The 17,943-nt window shown below is 44.4% G+C and overlaps 1 pseudogene; it reads left to right on the top strand.

The window, feature by feature from the left end:
- Positions 1-276: 276 nt before the first annotated feature.
- LOC133923774 (uncharacterized) lies at positions 277-9,435 on the top strand (annotated as a pseudogene).
- The last annotated feature ends 8,508 nt before the right edge of the window (positions 9,436-17,943 follow it).

The following is a 17,943-nucleotide window of genomic DNA, read 5'->3' on the forward strand; positions in this document are numbered from 1 at the left end:
GTTCCAATTTGATTGGGCCGGAATTCGCTTACCTCTAAAATTTCTAAAACTTTAGGAAAATTTGGTTCCTTGGTTGGCGGATACGGATACGAATCAGATATATCTCGAATTCGGATATCCACATTTGAATCTAAATCTCGAAAACGAATTCGGATGTATCCATTTTAGTATCTATTTAAAAATAAATACAGATACGGATATCCATATTCGTATTTTAACGGATACAGATATCGGATAATTCGGATATCCAACCATCCATTTCCACCCTTACACCGCGCTGCCCTTGAGGAGGACCGTGAGGGGATGGCTGACCTGACCAGCGCTGCCCTTGCTTGAATCGCTCCCCAGCCCGCCCATGCTCCATTGGTTGAGCGGAGAAGATGCCCGCAAAACACAACGGTGGCGTTGGAGCAGCTGGACCACCGATTCCCAACCGCGGCCACTCTTCCGTTTGCGCAGCCAACCGATGCACTGTCTCTGCTATTGTGCCAGGAACCCACCTCCAACCACCGCCGAACCCAAATTTCTCTCCGCCCCCAATTGTGACACAGAATCGAATCAAGGGGATTTCGTTCCCCTTCACCAATGTAATCTGACAGAATAATCCTCTCACCTGCGACCGTTGATACGTCACACTATAGCTGGGCCCTTCTTCTTTTGTATTTTCCGGTCTTCAGTCTGAAACTAATGTATATTTATGTTACTACTAGAGCAGTAGCGCGAGCGTGCGCCCTCCTCTTGACGAGCAGCCGGCGAGCTGGGCCTGCCGGACTGGTTCTGTCGCCTGAACTCATCCTGAAGTCTGTGGCATCACGTTCCTGGCTTCAGTTACTCGCTGCCAGCCGTCCCCTCCTCTACACGATCTTGAATTACCTGACTACCCGGTACGTATATCCGTGGCATTTAATTTAGCCGCATATTTTACACCACAAGCATATATACTTTTATTAACTTTAACAAAATTTAGATCATTAATTATCAATATATATTAATCATGAGTGCGCGCATATCTACATGGGTAAAATCAGTTTTGTTATCTTGAAATTATGTGCTCCGTGTGGATTCATGGGTTGTTGCTTAGTTTCTTCCAGGTTACAACTTTACATAAGTAATAAGTTGGTTCCGTCAAACAGGTGGATTAATATTGCAGGAGCAATGGCTGTGAATCCGCTAGACCTCTGGAACCATTGGGCGATCCAGATCCTGGTGCTTTTGAGCCTCGCGCTTCAGGTTGTCGTCCTCCTCCTCGCGGGGATCCGAAGGGGTGAAGCTTCCCTCGTGCTGAAGCTCCTCCTCTGGCTTGCCTACCTGCTGGCCGACTCGACCGCGACATACACCATCGGGCACCTGTCCCTCAGAGCCACGGCAGACAGGCACCAACTCGTGGCATTCTGGGCACCCTTCCTCCTCCTGCACCTCGGTGGCCCGGACAACATCACGGCGTATTCGCTCCAGGACAACGAGCTGTGGCTGCGCCACCTCCAGACTCTCACCGTGCAGGTCCTCGGAACTGCTTATGTGCTCTACAAGCACATCGCCGGCAATGGCTCCTTGGTTGTGCTGGCCTCCATCTTGATGTTCGCAGTCGGTGTTGTAAAGTATGGCGAGAGGACATGGGCGCTCAGGCGTGGCAACATGGATAGCATCCGGGGCTCTCTCAAGAATCAAAGTATGGGGAGAGGATATAATCACTTTCACCCACAGGATCGGGGGTTGGACAGAGAAACGAGCTAAGTATATGTGGTTGTTCATGGAGATGGAGCTCTCCCTCATGTATGACATCCTGTATACCAAGGCGGCAGTCATTCACACCTGGTATGGCTACTGCATCCGGCTCTTCTCACCGCTCGCCGTTGCTGCCTCGCTCCTCTTATTCTACTTCAGCAGCAGAGATGGTCATAGCACAGTTGATGTTGTGGTCACATATGTCTTGCTGGTTGGTGCCTTGCTCCTAGAGACAACATCTCTTCTGAACGCACTGGGGTCGACCTGGACATTTGCTTACTTGTGTGCCACGAGGTGTTGCTGGCTTCGACACACCCTCTTGTGCAATGGAAGGTGGGACCGGCTTCGTCGTGCGCGTGTATCTCTTAGCTTGCTTGTCAGGAACACCACTAGAAGAAGCAGTAGATCAGCGAGAAGGTGGTCCGGCACAATGGGGCAATACAATATGCTGCACTTTTGCAGTCTTTGTGATAAACCGGGTGGACCTCTACTTGGAAGGCTCGCTAAGATGTTGGGATTCAAGGAGTTGTGGGACAAAAAGCACTATTCTGGGAAAACTCAGATTTCAAAGAGGATCAAGGACGAGGTGAACGAATATATAGACCGATTGGAATTGCGCCAATACGTTGAGATCAATAAGGAAGGCGTACTTCGGAACAGGTGGACTGAGATAGCACTGAAGCGTTGTAAAATATGGGATAAATACTTCAGTGACCTTATCGGGGTTGAGTTCCAGGAGGGCATCATCGTCTGGCACATCGCCACGGACATTTTCCTCGCCCGCAGTGGGGCCAAAAATGAACCGGAAAAAGTGGAAGCAGTCAGGGAAATGTCCAACTACATGATGTTTCTCCTCGTGGAGCGCCCATACATGCTACCAGGCCTTTCTCAATATAAGTTGTACCAGAAAACATGCGAGAGGTTGGTCAAAATACGGACAACTCCCCATCCCAGAAAAGGCTTGTCTACTATGCTCAAGGATTTATTCCGCCTGCGTAACGGCCCTAATTCTGACTCAAGGTTGACGCTGCAGAGACAGCAGGAGTTTGCCAACATCATATTTAAGCATTATCCACCCTTATGCCCCGAAGCTCCTCATCTTTCTTATGCACCCTTAGGCCCCGAAGCTCCTCGCCAAGAAGCTCTTCGTCTTTCTTATGCAACTTCCATCGCCAAAAAGTTGCTCAACAGGGAGCCTCAGATCTCCTCATTGCAGCTGCTCCTTGAGGTTTGGGCAGATATTTTGGTCTACGCAGCCAACCGATGCAGCAGGGAGTACCATGCCAAGCAGCTCAGCGATGGTGGTGAGTTGACCACCGTCCTGTGGCTTATGATAGAGCACCTTCGCCAAGTTTCTCTCGATGCAATAGGGAAGTCGTGAATCGCTGCTGGGGCGCTCCTGGGAGAAGGCACCCAGCAGCATCACTGCCGTTGCGGCAGTCCCCTTCAACTTGGTAGGGACGACGCTTCCTCTGATCTCGTTGTGCTTACGGAGCTTCAGTGCCGCTACGGCCGGACGAACCCAGGATTAGGCAAGATGAATCGATCAATGTCAAATAGTTGTTATATCTCACATCCACCATAGTTACTTCTATCTATTTCCCTTTTTTAATTAGAGACTGATTCATGTGTTTTCTAATGTTGTTTACGGTTGCTCTATTTCGTTGTGTACGTCCAAGCTATGCAGAGGCCGGATGTGAAATCTTATATGGTTGTATCTCAATGATTAGCTTGCTTGTCAGGAAGACCACTAGAAGAAGCAGTAGATCAGCGAGGAGGTGGTCCGGCACAATGGGGCAATACAATATGTTGCACTTTTGCGGACATTGTGATAAGCCGGGTGGACCTCTACTTGGAAGGCTCGCTAAGATGTTAGGATTCAAGGAGTGGTGGGACAGAAAGCACTATTCTGGGAAAACCCAGATTTCAAAGAGGATCAAGGACGAGGTGAACGAATATATAGACCGATTGCATTCGCCCCAGGATGAGAAGTCCAATAAGGAGGAGGTCAATAAGGTAGGCGTACTTCGGAAAAAGTGGACTGAGAGACCATTGCGGCGTTATAAAGAAGTCGCTTACCTTATTGGCCTTAGCGGGGATGAGTTCCGGGAGGGCATAATCGTCTGGCACATCGCCACGGACATTTTCCTTTCCCGCAGTGGGGCCAAAAATGAACCGGAAGCAGTGGAAGCAGTCAGGGCAATGTCCAACTACATGATGTTTCTCCTCGTGGAGCGCCCATACATGCTACCAGGCCTTTCTCAATATAAGTTGTAGAAAACATGCGAGAGGTTGGTCGAGGCTGAGCGCGGAACTCCCCATCCCAGAAAGGGCTTGTTTACTATGCTCAAGGATTTATTCCGCCTGCGTAACGGCCCCAATTCTGACTCAAGGCTGATGCTGCAGGGACAGCAGAAGTTTGCCATCATCGTATTTGACAAGCATCCACCGTCGCGAAGATCCAAAGCTCTTCGTCTTTCTCATGCAACTTACATCGCCGAAAAGTTGCACAACATGGAGACAAGCAGGTCGTTGCAGCTACTCCTTGAGGTTTGGGCAGATATTTTGGTCTACGCAGCCAACCGATGCAGCAGGGAGTACCATGCCAAGCAGCTCAGCGATGGTGGTGAGTTGACCACCGTCCTGTGGCTTATGATGGAGCACCTTCACCAAGCTTCTTCCTACGGGTCGTTAATCGCTGCTGTGGGCGCTCCTGGGAGAAGGCACCCAGCAGCCTCACTGCCGTTGCGGCCGTCCCCTTCATCTTGGTAGGGACGCTTCCTCTGATCTCGTTGTGCTTATGGAGCTTCACTGCCATTGCGGCCGGATGAACCCAGGATTAGGCCAGATGAATCGATCAATCTCAAATAGTTGTTCCATCTCACATCCATTGATGTACTTGTGTTTCTTGCTGTAGAACCAACGCTAAGTCCTCTCAGTTCTCATTTTGCCTCTTGCCAGAATGTTGTCCGTTGTGTTGCAACAAGATTAAGTCATCACACACATATATAGAATGTGTTAGGCTCTCTGTACGACTGTACCACTTGTTACATCATGATACCTCTGTTTAAACATTGCATCCCTTGGATCTAGATCTAATATTGTGAAATATGGCACTAGAGTGCGCCGTATCAAGAACAATATAAATCAAGCTCTAAATTGTATAAGCAGAACTTCTGCAAGTAACTCGAGCCCTAAATTATCGGATTATTGTCCTATACAAAAATGTCTAATGCGACAGGTTTTATTGCCCTTAAATCCTGTCAAACACTCATAATTTCTTCTACTTATTGTAGATTAAATGTTTTGGCTTGTGTTTGCTTGGGTTGTTATGGACTCACATCTTTAAGATCACTGGCGGATCCAGTAAGAGCGTCGACCGGGTATTCCCAGGCACTCAAAAAAAAAATCATGATTTCAGTTATACCCTTAAACTATCCATATCATTGTACTAATAATACTCTAGTGCCATATCCTTGTAGTAAATTTTATGGTATGTCAAATTCGTACATGCAGGTCATCAGGTTCTCTAAAATCAATAAAGTGGTTATGTCATGCATAGAACAAGAACATTCCACAGGCTACACTTTTACAAGAGCCATAGAGGACAACCGCAGCTGCATGTTTAATTAAATGACATCATGGTGCATCGAAAGAGTGAAAGGAATAGATGCATGCTAGAAAGTGAATTAAGGTTTGTTTGTTTGCTGCTTCTATTTTTGGTTTTTTGAAAAATTATATTTTTGATTTTTTTAAAAGCTATTTTTGAATTTTAGCTGTTAATTTTTACAATAAATTTTTAACTTTTCAGCTGACAACTTCTCAGAAAATTTATTCTCAGAAAAGAGTCCATTGGGACAAAATCGGGATCCAAAACCATCAACATGTGAATAGTAACTTGCTTTAGGCAAATCGAGGATTAAGCAAACCAAAAAAAAAAAATGGGTTAATTGGACTACGAGCAAACTTTAGGAGAGTAAAGTGAACTTCTTCTTTAGATCAAATAGACAATATCCTGTGTACAAGTTAGAACAAACAGACAAGGGTGCAACGAACAATTCATCTACTTGGCTTCGAGGTCATACATGATAGACGAATTGTAGGAGCCAAAACCTAGCCGAAATCATAGTACTCCGTATTTTGTATATGTGCAATACATTGAAGAACATCCACAATATGTTGGTGAAATCATAATACTCCGTATTACAATATGTGTAAACACTATGTGAAAAATAGATAAAAGAGACACAATTTAGTGACTGGTCATTACACAACCCGTCACTTATATCGCCTCGGGTCGGGACCGGGTATAGACCCGTCACAGATATCAGGTAATAGGTGACGGGTCATAACACTACCCGTCATCTATCTCATACGTGACGCGTCATTACTACAACTGTCACTTATGACCTAGTTATAAGTGACAGATGTCCCTGCACCAGTCATAAGTGACAGGTCGTGTCAAGACCCATCACTTATAAGTTGGCATAGGTGATAGGTCTCTCTGGGTCAGTCATAAGTGACGGGTCGTAATATGACAACTAATAAGTGACGGGTAATCTTATCACCCGTCACTTATTACATGGATCTGTTTTAAGAGCTCGCCAGTTACTGTGCGGGCAAAGAGTTACTGCACAATGCCGCCGCACAATGCTGACGATTTTCACTAGCTCCGCTAGAGATTTTCTAATATCTTGTTGATTTGAAGTTTGAATTGGTGCTAAATTTTTGAAGGTTTGTATCTCCCTTTTTCCTCCTCCTCTAATCCTTATTTGGTATATTTGTTGTGCTTTGAGTTGTAATCGGCTATTTTGCATCTTTATCCAAAATCTTAGTACAAATGAGTTGTATTTATGTTAGATTTGATACTAGGTTTGCCCGATCTACCACGAGATACCACAGATCTAGTGTATTTGTATGAAATTTTTAATCGCATGCTTAACCACGAAATTAAGGTAATTATTAATGAAGAATGAATGTTTTTACATTAATTGTAGATGACGGATAGAAGTTGGATGTATCTTAAGATCCGAACTTGTCCGGAGTACCTGAGCGGGGTAAAGCATTTCATAAGTGCTGCCTTGGCGGATATGAAAGATCGTGGTAAAATAACAATGTATTGTCCATGTCACGACTACAGGAATGATAAGAAGTTCCCAAAATTAGACAATATCCATGCACACTTGGTCATGCGTGGATTTAAATAGAATTATATATGTTGGAACAAACATGGCGAGGAAGGCCTTAACGAGGGAGAGATGGATCGGGCCCTCCATACCGACAGTGTGGATCAAGAACTTATACCCGGTGAAATGGATCATAATCTTAGGGATGAAGACATATTAGGTTTCAATGATAATGATCTCGAGAATTTTGTGGAGAATGTGGACCAGATGGTGTGGGATGTCCAGCGGCACGATGAGTATACAAATGGTGAGTTTGCTAAATTTCAGGAATTTGTACGGGATTTCAAGACACCCATTTATCCCAATTGTAAGGAGAAGTATACGCGGATATTTGGGAACCTAAAGCTTCTACAGCTGAAGGCAACTCATGGTTGGACTGACAAGAGTTTCAAAGTATTGCTGGATCTGCTAAGAGACATGCTACCGGAGGGAAAATTGGTGCCTGAGGGTGTCTATGATGCGAAGAGGATAATTTATCATTTAGGACTGGAAATAGAAAAAATACATACATCTAAGCAGGATTGTATTTTGTTTCGTGGGGAGTATGCAGAGCTGGATCAATGCCTCATTTGTGGAACCCATCGATATAAGCGTAGAAATGACGGTGGTGATAGGGATGGAGGCAAGAAAAGTAAAGGGCCTCCTAGGAAGGTGGTGTGGTATTTTTCTGTAATTCCCCATCTGAAGTGTCTGTTTGCCAACAGAAATGAGGCCCAATTGGTGCATTGGCATAAGAAGGGTCGTAAGAATAACACAATGATACGGCACCCAGAGGATTCCGCTCAGTGAAAAATCATTGATTCCACATTTGGTTGGTTCGCTGAAGAATTAAGAAATGTTAGGTTTGTTATGAGCATAGATGGAATGAATCCATTCGGTAACATGAGTACCTCACATAGCACCACTACTACAGAACCAGCCTTTTATGCCGGTCCATCACTGCCAGTTCCTCATGGGCCGGCAGTGATGAGGCATCACTGCCGGTTCATAAGCCGCATGGCTTGTTGTATTGTCGATCTACAACTTTCCACACTAGCTTTGTAACAAGCGGAAATACATTATGTTATCGATCTTGATATCAGGACCGAAACAACCTGGCAACGATATCGATGTGTACCTCAGGCCTTTAGTCGATGATCTTAAGAAACTCTGGTCAAAAGGCGTCGAGGTTTGGGATCAGTACAAGCAAGAGTACTTTACCTTGCACACCATGTTGTTCGTCACCATCAATGATCTGCCAGCACTTCGTAACTTGTCAGGTCAGAGCAAAAGAAAAGGTGAAGCTTGCCCCCATTGCTTAGATGACACATGCAGTTTGAGGTTGAACAACTCAAAGAAAATAGTGTACATGCAGCATCGACGTTTCCTTCCCAGGAAGCACCCGTACCGAAACATGGACAAACAGTTCGATGGCACAAGGGAGAAAACATTACCTCCGAGGCATTTCAACGGGGAAGATGTCCACCGATGACCTTTATGTATATATTTCAGCCCCCACGCGCCCTCCTCCGCCCAAGTCATTTCCCTCTCCCACGCGCTACGGCGAATTTGAATTTCAGTGTCAACTTTGTAATATTAATGTCAAATTTGAATTTTAGGTTTCAAGTTATTTGAATTTGTAATATTAATGTCAAATTTGAATTTGTAATATTAATGTCAAATTTGATTTTTTAATATTAATATCAAATTTTCAGTGTCAACTTTGTAATATTAATGTCAAATTTGAATTTTAGGTTTCAAGTTATTTGAATTTGTAATATTAATGTCAAATTTGAATTTGTAATATTAATGTCAAAATTGATTTTTTAATATTAATATCAAATTTGTAATATTAATGTCAAATTTGAATTTGTAATATTAATGTCAAATTTGAATTTTTAATATTAATGTCAAATTTGTAATATTAATGTCAAATTTGAAATATTAATGTCAAATTTGTAATATTAATGTTAAATTTGTAATATTAATGTCAAATTACATAAAAAAATCAAATTCCATATAAAAAGTAATGAATTTGAACATGGAAGAAAAGTTATAGTCACCTATGATTTTCTCACCGGTCACTGATAAGTCATAGGTGATGGATGATAATGTTCACTCGTCACCTATGATATGTTATAAGTGACGGGTATAAATAATAAGTGATGGGGATAGTGTTCACCCGTCATTTATCACTAGTTAACTATATATAGGCTGCCTCCCCGTTTCATTTTTTCTAAGTCCTAACCCTAACTTCAGCCTCCTCATCCCCGAGCCCGTCGCAATCGCCGTCGAGCCCGTCATCATTGCCGCCGAGCCCGTCGCCGTCGCCACCCACCACGCCCTCTCTGCTGCGCCGTTCCAGGAGCCAGGCACCATCGCCGTCCTCCACTCGTTGCCACCATCCACCTCGTTGTTCTCCGTCCACCTCGGCTCCAGTCACCTCGCCACTGCCCTCCAACCGAGCCGAGCGCAACATGATCTCCCCCACACTGATGTGGAGCTCGCCGGCCCCTTCCCCCTCCCTCTCTCCCTCCACTGCTAGTCCAGTTCAGTTATTGCCCTAAATCTTGGTGAAGATCATTTACCAGTGAGCCGTGCCTTGCCTTGATTGATTTTGCTTTTAGCCGAATTACACTGTGAGTATTTAGGTTCACTCCTTTACATCTCTCTGTTATTCTGGACGGCTTGGTGAAGAAAGAAAAATGCTTTGTGATGATCCAATACACTGAAATTTGGCTAGTTATTTGAGTACAATAGGGGATGACCTTTGTGATTCTCTGAATTTTGATCGGCATAGGCAATACTGAATATTGTGTTTTGTCCCTCTTTATTGTTGGAATAACCACGACATGGCTGTGTCCCAGGCATGTGCGTCTGTGTTCGCGTCGTGTGCGTCGCGTCGCGTGAGTTGTTTTTGTTCCAGCTTGTCAGCGCAGGCTAGCTGCGAGTGTTTGTGTGCGTTTGATGCGCGGGTATGTGTCCATGGCGAGGTCAGTCTTCGCCAGCGGGTTAGCTGCAGGAATGAGTCGCGGATGTGTCTTCCGGATAGCTCGGCGAGAGAACAGGTCGTGCGCATGAGCAGGAGAGGCTCACGTACGAGCTGGCCGGGTCGCTGGGAGATGGCGTGGTGCGTGCGAATCGATCGAGGCCGTTGCTCGACGCTGCGTGGCCTGGGCTATTAAGCCGGCATGTAATCGTTGTTTGTAAGCTGCCAAGTCTGGTGGTGAGAATAAAGTTGCCGAGATACAGGCCGTAGCGGAAGTCGCGGCGTTCGTCGCCGGAAACCACTGTTCATCTTCTTCCTTGCATTCCAGTGAGCTGTGAGAGTGTGTGCTTTCCTGGGAGGCTCCAACATTTGGCATCAGAGCCAGGAAGATGTCGACACCACCGAAGATCAGAGAAAGCTCGAAGGCCGGTGCCGTCGTGGAGCGCGTCGTCGCCAACTCCGGCGCCGTGGAGCTGCCGCTGCTAACCAGGACCAACTACCATGAGTGGTCCTTGGTCATGCAGGTGAGCCTGGAGGCGATGGAGCTCTGGGACGCTGTGGAGGCAGTCACCAAGGAGCGCGCCAAGGATCGGCGGGCGCTGGCCGCCATCTTGAGCGCGGTGCCGCCGGAGATGAAGGCCGGGCTCGCCGTGAAGAAGTCGGCGAAAGAAGCGTGGGAGGCGGTGAAGGCGATAAGGGTCGGCGATGATCGTGTGAAGTCCGCGAGCGTGCAACGTCTCTTGAAGGAGTTCGAGAACGTCGCGTTCCACGACGGGGAGTCCGTCGGCGACTTCGCGATGCGCATCAACGGGCTTGTCGGTAGCCTGCGCGAGCTTGGCGAGACACTGGAGGACAGCCGCGTGGTGAAGAAGATCCTGCGCGTGGTCCCGAAGAAGTTCAAGCAGGTGGCGGTGGCGATCGAGATGCTCACGGACCTCAACACCACGTCCATGGAGGAGCTCGTCGGCCGACTGCGCGTGGCGGAGGATGCTGACGTCGAAGAAGCTACGGACGGCGTCGGGCGGCTGTTGCTCACTGAGGAGCAGTGGGAGACGCGTCGGCGTTAGCGCGGCGGCAAGGAGCGGGCGCGCGGCCGTAGCGGCAAGATGGGCGCTGGCCGTAGCGACGGCCATGACAAGGATGACGAGGACACGAGCAGTACGAGCTCAGGCGCTAGCAGGCGTCATCGAGGAAGGTGCTTCAACTGCGGCGAGCCGGGCACATCGCGAGGGATTGCCCCAAGTCGAGGAGGGAGAGGGCGCTGCTCGCCGATGCCGACGACAAGCCGACGCTGCTGTGATGGCGGTGTACGCCATGTCATGTTTAGGGGGAGTTTGTTGGAATAACCACGACATGGCTGTGTCCCAGGCATGTGCGTCTGTGTTCGCGTCGTGTGCGTCGCGTCGCGTGAGTTGTTTTTGTTCCAGTTTGTCAGCGCAGGCTAGCTGCGAGTGTTTGTGTGCGTTTGATGTGCGGGTATGTGTCCATGGCGAGGTCAGTCTTCGCCAGCGGGTTAGCTGCAGGAATGAGTCGCAGATGTGTCTTCCGGATAGCTTGGCGAGAGAACAGGTCGTGCGCATGAGCAGGAGAGGCTCACCTACGAGCTGGCCGGGTCGCTGGGAGATGGCGTGGTGTGTGCGAATCGATCGAGGCCATTGCTCGACGCTGCGTGGCCTGGGCTATTAAGCCGGCATGTAATCGTTGTTTGTAAGCTGCCAAGTCTGGTGGTGAGAATAAAGTTGCCGAGATACAGGCCGTAGCGGCGGCCACGGCGTTCGTCGCCGGAAACCACTGTTCATCTTCTTCCTTGCGTTCCAGTGAGCTGTGAGAGTGTGTGCTTTCCCGGGAGGCTCCAACATTTATTCAGTTTCTGTATACCGTGCTTGGGACTGTTTTGTTTTCAGCACTTTGCCGGTTTGTTGTGATCCCTGGACATATGCTGTTGTACTCCTTGATTGGTATCTAAATAGAGCAGTAGAATGTGATGGTTGATCTGCTGCTCTGTCACTTTCAGTTTCTGAAGGAGTTTGCACTCTTCTTTTCAGTAAGTGATAACCTGCTCAGTAATAATGTCCAAGAAGATTTGGTAAAATCAGAGAATCATTTTCAGGGTCAGCATCTAGGTGTGATCTCAGTTTCTAGTTCAATTTATGATGTGTCTTATGGACAGTTAGGGGGCAGAACTTTATTTGTTTTGGGGTCAGCTGTTAAGAATCCTCTGAGAGCAATAGTTGTCTTAACTTCTTACTGTTCAGTTCTTTATCTAAACATGGTAAATGATCTCCTGGTTTATGTTCTGTTCGCTCTTTCTAGTGAGATCATGTTTATCCACCATGTCCTGTTTTGCTATTTTATATGTGGGATTGTGTTAACGCTCATATTATCACACTATATATATGCAACTTGTTTCCTCGTGAACAAAGGAGGAAGAAAAAGAAGAAGTGGTCACAGTGCTATAAATGTAAGGATTGGGGACATGTGAAGAGAGATTATTCAAAACTCAAGAATTACGTGCTAAATGTTATGGTTTTCAAGAAAGATGACTCAGAGAGCGACGCTGATCTTATTCTCGTACTATCAAGTGAAAAGTCTTGTGGTGAAGCGTTGCGGTTAGATTCGGTAAGTTCATATCATGCAACATCTAAGAATGAGTGGTTCTCTTCATACTCTGAATGTGACTTTGGTATTGCTCACTTGGGAGATGACACGGATTAACGTGTCATGAGAGTTGGCAATATCAAGCTGAATATGTATGATGGATAAGAAGTACTACTTGAAGATGGGCGGCATGTGTCGGGAGTTAGGAGGAATCTGATCTCTCTTGGAATTCTGTATGAAGAAGGTAGGTTGTATCAGGTGGTGGCAAATAAAAAGACCTTGAAGGTGATGCACGATGACAAGACTGTGATGATAGGTGAGAAGATGGGAGCTCATCAGTATATATAAGCTGAAAAGTGAAGTTATGGAGGTGGGAGCTGCAAATTTTGCGAAATTCGTACCTGGCAGCGAGGCATCCTCGTTGGGTTGTTTGGTATGAGTAGCAGAGATGGATGATTCAAGTCTGGGTACACGGAGGTTCGCACATGATAACTTCAAGTTTGGTGTGCATATTCGTCCAAGGTGAAGTTTGTTGGGATATGTGTCGAATATGTGTACGGGGTCGGTTACAGATATACTGTTGTAACTGCAGATCGATGGAAACAGAATATGGAGAGAGCCGAACCTCATTAAAAAACATCACGTCTCGTATGTTGAATTTGTGTTTGACTTATCGATCTTGATGATACTTCTGCTAAAATCCAAAAAAAAGTCTCGTAGGATTTTCTGGTAGCTCGCTCTTGCTAACAAGCAGTGCTGTAATGGTGTTTGTGGTAAGTATCCTTGAACATGGATCGGAGTAGTTGGCTCCTGAAGTAGCATGCATGCTAATCGACAAGGAATACGAACTGGCTATCGAGTTTCAAATTTCAACAAGTAGCCAAACAAACAAGAAATTAACAAGACAGTTGCCTAGGAATCTCCCTCGCATGTGTGCAATAATACCAAGGCAGCAAGTACATGTGAGCATAAGAACGTGCTTGCGTCTTTAAAAACCAACTTGTCATTTTTCTGAAAGTAAGGACTCGTCGTTAGGTACCTTCACTGTAGTATATACATTTGGAGTCAGGAGATTAGGTAGATAAATACAGTCTCAACCCCCGCGCGCCCTCCTCCGCACAAGTCATTTCCCTCTCCCACGCGCTACGGCGAATTTGAATTTCAGTGTCAACTTTGTAATATTAATGTCAAATTTGAATTTTAGGTTTCAAGTTATTTGAATTTGTAATATTAATGTCAAATTTGAATTTGTAATATTAATGTCAAATTTGAATTTGTAATATTAATGTCAAATTTGAATTTGTAATATTAATGTCAAATTTGTAATATTAATGTCAAATTTGAAATATTAATATCAAATTTGTAATATTAATGTTAAATTTGTAATATTAATGTCAAATTACATAAAAAATCAAATTTCATATAAAAAGTAATGAATTTGAACATGGAAGAAAAGTTATAGGTGACGGGTGATAGTGTTCACCCATCACTTATGATTTTCTTCACCGGTCACTGATAAGTCATAGGTGACAGGTGATAATGTTCACTCGTCACCTATGATATGTTATAAGTGACGGGTATAAATAATAAGTGACAGGGATAGTGTTCACCCATCATTTATCACTAGTTAACTATATATAGGCTACCTCCCCGTTTCATTTTTTATAAGTCCTAACCCTAACTTCAGCCTCCTCGTCCCCGAGCCCGTCGCAATCGCCGTCAAGCCCGTCATCATCGCCGCCGAGCTCGTCGCCGTCCCCACCCACCACGCCCTCTCCGCTGCGCCATTCCAGGAGCCAGGCACCATCGCCGTCCTCCACTCGTTGCCACCGTCCACCTCGCCGTTCTCCATCCACCTCGGCTCCATTCACCTTGCCACTGCCCTCCAACCGAGCCGAGCGCAACATGTTCTCCCCCACACTGATGTGGAGCTCGCCGGCCCCTTCCCCCTCCCTCTCTCCCTCCACTGCTAGTCCAGTTCAGTTATTGCCCTAAATCTTGGTGAAGATCATTTACCAGTGAGCCGTGTCTTGCCTTGATTGATTTTGCTTTTAGCCGAATTAGACTGTGAGTATTTAGGTTCACTCCTTTACATCTCTCTGTTATTCTGGACGGCTTGGTGAAGAAAGAAAAATGCTCTGTGATGATCCAATACACTGAAATTTGGCTAGTTATTTGAGTACAATAGGTGTTGACCTTTGTGATTCTCTGAATTTTGATCGGCATAGGCAATACTGAATATTGTGTTTTGTCCCTCTTTATTCAGTTTCTGTATACCGTGCTTGGGACTGTTTTGTTTTCAACACTTTGCCGGTTTGTTGTGATCCCTGGACATATGCTGTTGTACTCCTTGATTGGTATCTAAATAGAGCAGTAGAATGTGATGGTTGATCTGCTGCTCTGTCACTTTCAGTTTCTGAAGGAGTTTGCACTCTTCTTTTCAGTAAGTGATAACCTGCTCAGTAATAATGTCCAAGAAGATTTGATAAAATCAGAGAATCATTTTCAGGGTCAGCATCTAGGTGTGATCTCAGTTTCTAGTTCAATTTATGATGTGTCTTATGGACAGTTAGGGGGCAGAACTTTATTTGTTCTGAGGCCAGCTGTTAAGAATCCTCTGAGAGCAATAGTTGTCTTAACTTCTTACTGTTCAGTTCTTTATCTAAACATGGTAAATGATCTCCTGGTTTATGTTCTGTTGGCTCTTTCTAGTGAGATCATGTTTATCCACCATGTCCTGTTTTGCTATTTTATATGTGCGATTGTGTTAACGCTCATATTATCGCACTATATATATGCAACTTGTTTCCTCGTGAACAAAGGAGGAAGAAAAAGAAGAAGTGGTCACAGTGCTATAAATGTAAGGATTGGGGACATATGAAGAGAGATTATTCAAAACTGAAGAATTACGTGGTAAATGTTATGGTTTTCAAGAAAGATGACTCAGAGAGCGACGCTGATCTTATTCTCGTACTATCGAGTGAAAAATCTTGTGGTGAAGCGTTGCTGTTAGATTCGATAAGTTCATATCATGCAACATCTAAAAATGAGTGGCTCTCTTCATACTCTGAATGTGACTTTGGTATTGCTCATTTGGAAGATAACACGGGTTAACGTGTCATGGGAGTTGGCAATATCAAGTTGAATATGTATGATGGATAAGAAGTACTACTTGAAGATGTGCGGCATGTGTCGGGAGTTAGGAGGAATCTGATCTCTCTTGGAATTCTGCATGAAGAAGGTAGGTTGTATCAGGCGGTGGCAAATAAGAAGACCTTGAAGGTGATGCACGATGACAAGACTGTGATGATAGGTGAGAAGATGGGGGCTCATTAGTATATATAAGCTGAAAAGTGAAGTCATGGAGGTGAGAGCTGCAAATTTTGCGGAATTCGTACCTGGCAGCGAGGCATCCTCGTTGGGTTGTTTGGTATGAGCAGCAGAGATGGATGACTCAAGTCTGGGTATACGGAGGTTCGCACATGATAACTTCAAGTTTGTCGTGCATATTCGTCCAAGGTGAAGTTTGTTGGGATATGTGTCGAATGTGTACGGGATCGGTTACAGATATACTTGAGTTGTAATTGGGTAGAACGAGGAATAAAATTGTAATCGGACTCCTATTTCTAGGCTCTTAAATAGAAGGCACCACTGTTGTAATTGTAGATCGATGGAAACAGAATATGGAGAGAGCCGAACCTCATTAAAAAAAATATCACATCTCGTATGTTGACTTTGTGTTTGATTTATCGATCTTGATGATACTTCTGCTAAAATCCAAAAAAAAAGTCTCGTAGGATTTTCTGGTAGCTCGCTCTTGCTAACAAGCAGTGCTGTAACGGTGTTTGTGGTAAGTATCCTTGAACATGGATCGGAGTAGTTGGCTCCTGAAGTAGCATGCATGCTAATCGACAAGGAATACGAACTGGCTATCGAGTTTCAAATTTCAACAAGTAGCCAAACAAACAAGAAATTAACAAGACAGTTGCCTAGGAATCTCACTCGCATGTGTGCAATAATACCAAGGCAGCAAGTACATGTGAGCATAAGAACGTGCTTGCGTCTTTAAAAACCAACTTGTCATTTTTCTGAAAGTAAGGACTCGTCGTTAGGTACCTTCACTGTAGTATATACATTTGGAGTCAGGAGATTAGATAGATAAATACAGTCTCAAACACGTGCCTGCAGCATGCCAAATCCAGTGTGGCGGTGAGTAATAACTCACTGAGATCTGATTTAATCTAGTATCCAGCCTGACAATGCCAACCAAGAAAGATAGGGTGTAAGTGGGGAAATAAAATATCACGTATTACACCGTGAATAGAGGAAAAATAATCCTACGAGATCTAATCTTATACATTTAGAGGTTAGACCTTATTCACGAAAAATAATACTATGAGATCTGGACATATTCATTTGAAGGCTAGACCTTATTCAAGAAAATAATCTAAAGACACCTGGTCTGAGACGCAACTCATGGCGCTACACATGGTGTAAGTTACCATAAAAATCATGGGTGAGTGAAAGGAAATCATAGGTGAGAGAAGGAAGAAAATAAAATACCACGTATCACACCATAAATAGAGTCTTTCCTCTAAATACATTAGGCAAGTCTCATAGGATTATTTTCCATGTAAGTAGATTATATGGGATGGTTAGAACACACCAATATCCATATGTATTGACCTGGATTCCGATTTGAACATGAATCGGATTTATCACTAGAATATTACTTATTAGCGATGGTAGATTAATTTCTTTGCTAAAAATGATCGAAATATAGTTGCCAAAACTTTAATAAGAATCACATACTATTGATCAACTGTCATCATTAAAGTATTAATGATCATATATACAAGTTCTGTAGTTGAATTTTTCTCGCCAGAATAGTGAATAATCCTTAATAACGAAAGAGCGCAACATCATCTATGTATTTAACACTACCTCTATCTCAAAATAGACGATTTTTTAGTCTCTTTTACAATGTTCAAAATACATGACGTTCTATAATTTTGAGTACCTTTAGCTCAAGTTTTTCAGTCTTATCTTCTCCATTAAGTAACTTCATTTTCAATACAAATCTCATTTTCCACACAATAAATAATATTAAAAAAAGGTAAGATGCTCATTTTATCGATCACCTTAATACTTGCGCACTACTCTGAACGTCATCTAGTTTGAGATAGAAGAAGTAATAAAAACAGATAATTAATCATCCGACCATAATAGAAAGAATAAAATAGCCTAAAAGTTCTCACAGAAAAATAAAATATCCAGCTCTTAATCCCCGCATCCCATAGGCCCTGTTTGAGGGAGCTTATGGCAGCTTCTGCTTCTCAGAAAAGCTAAGAAGCTGAGAAGCTCCCCCAAACAAGCTGGTTGCTGAGGAGCTTTTCTGAGAAGTAAAAGCTGGTTTCTGGTGAAATAAACTAAAAGCTGAAAAACTGGCTGAGGGTGATTTTTCTG

The sequence above is a fragment of the Phragmites australis genome, chromosome 7 (assembly GCF_958298935.1).
Source record: "Phragmites australis chromosome 7, lpPhrAust1.1, whole genome shotgun sequence".
Taxonomy (NCBI): Eukaryota; Viridiplantae; Streptophyta; class Magnoliopsida; order Poales; family Poaceae; genus Phragmites; species Phragmites australis.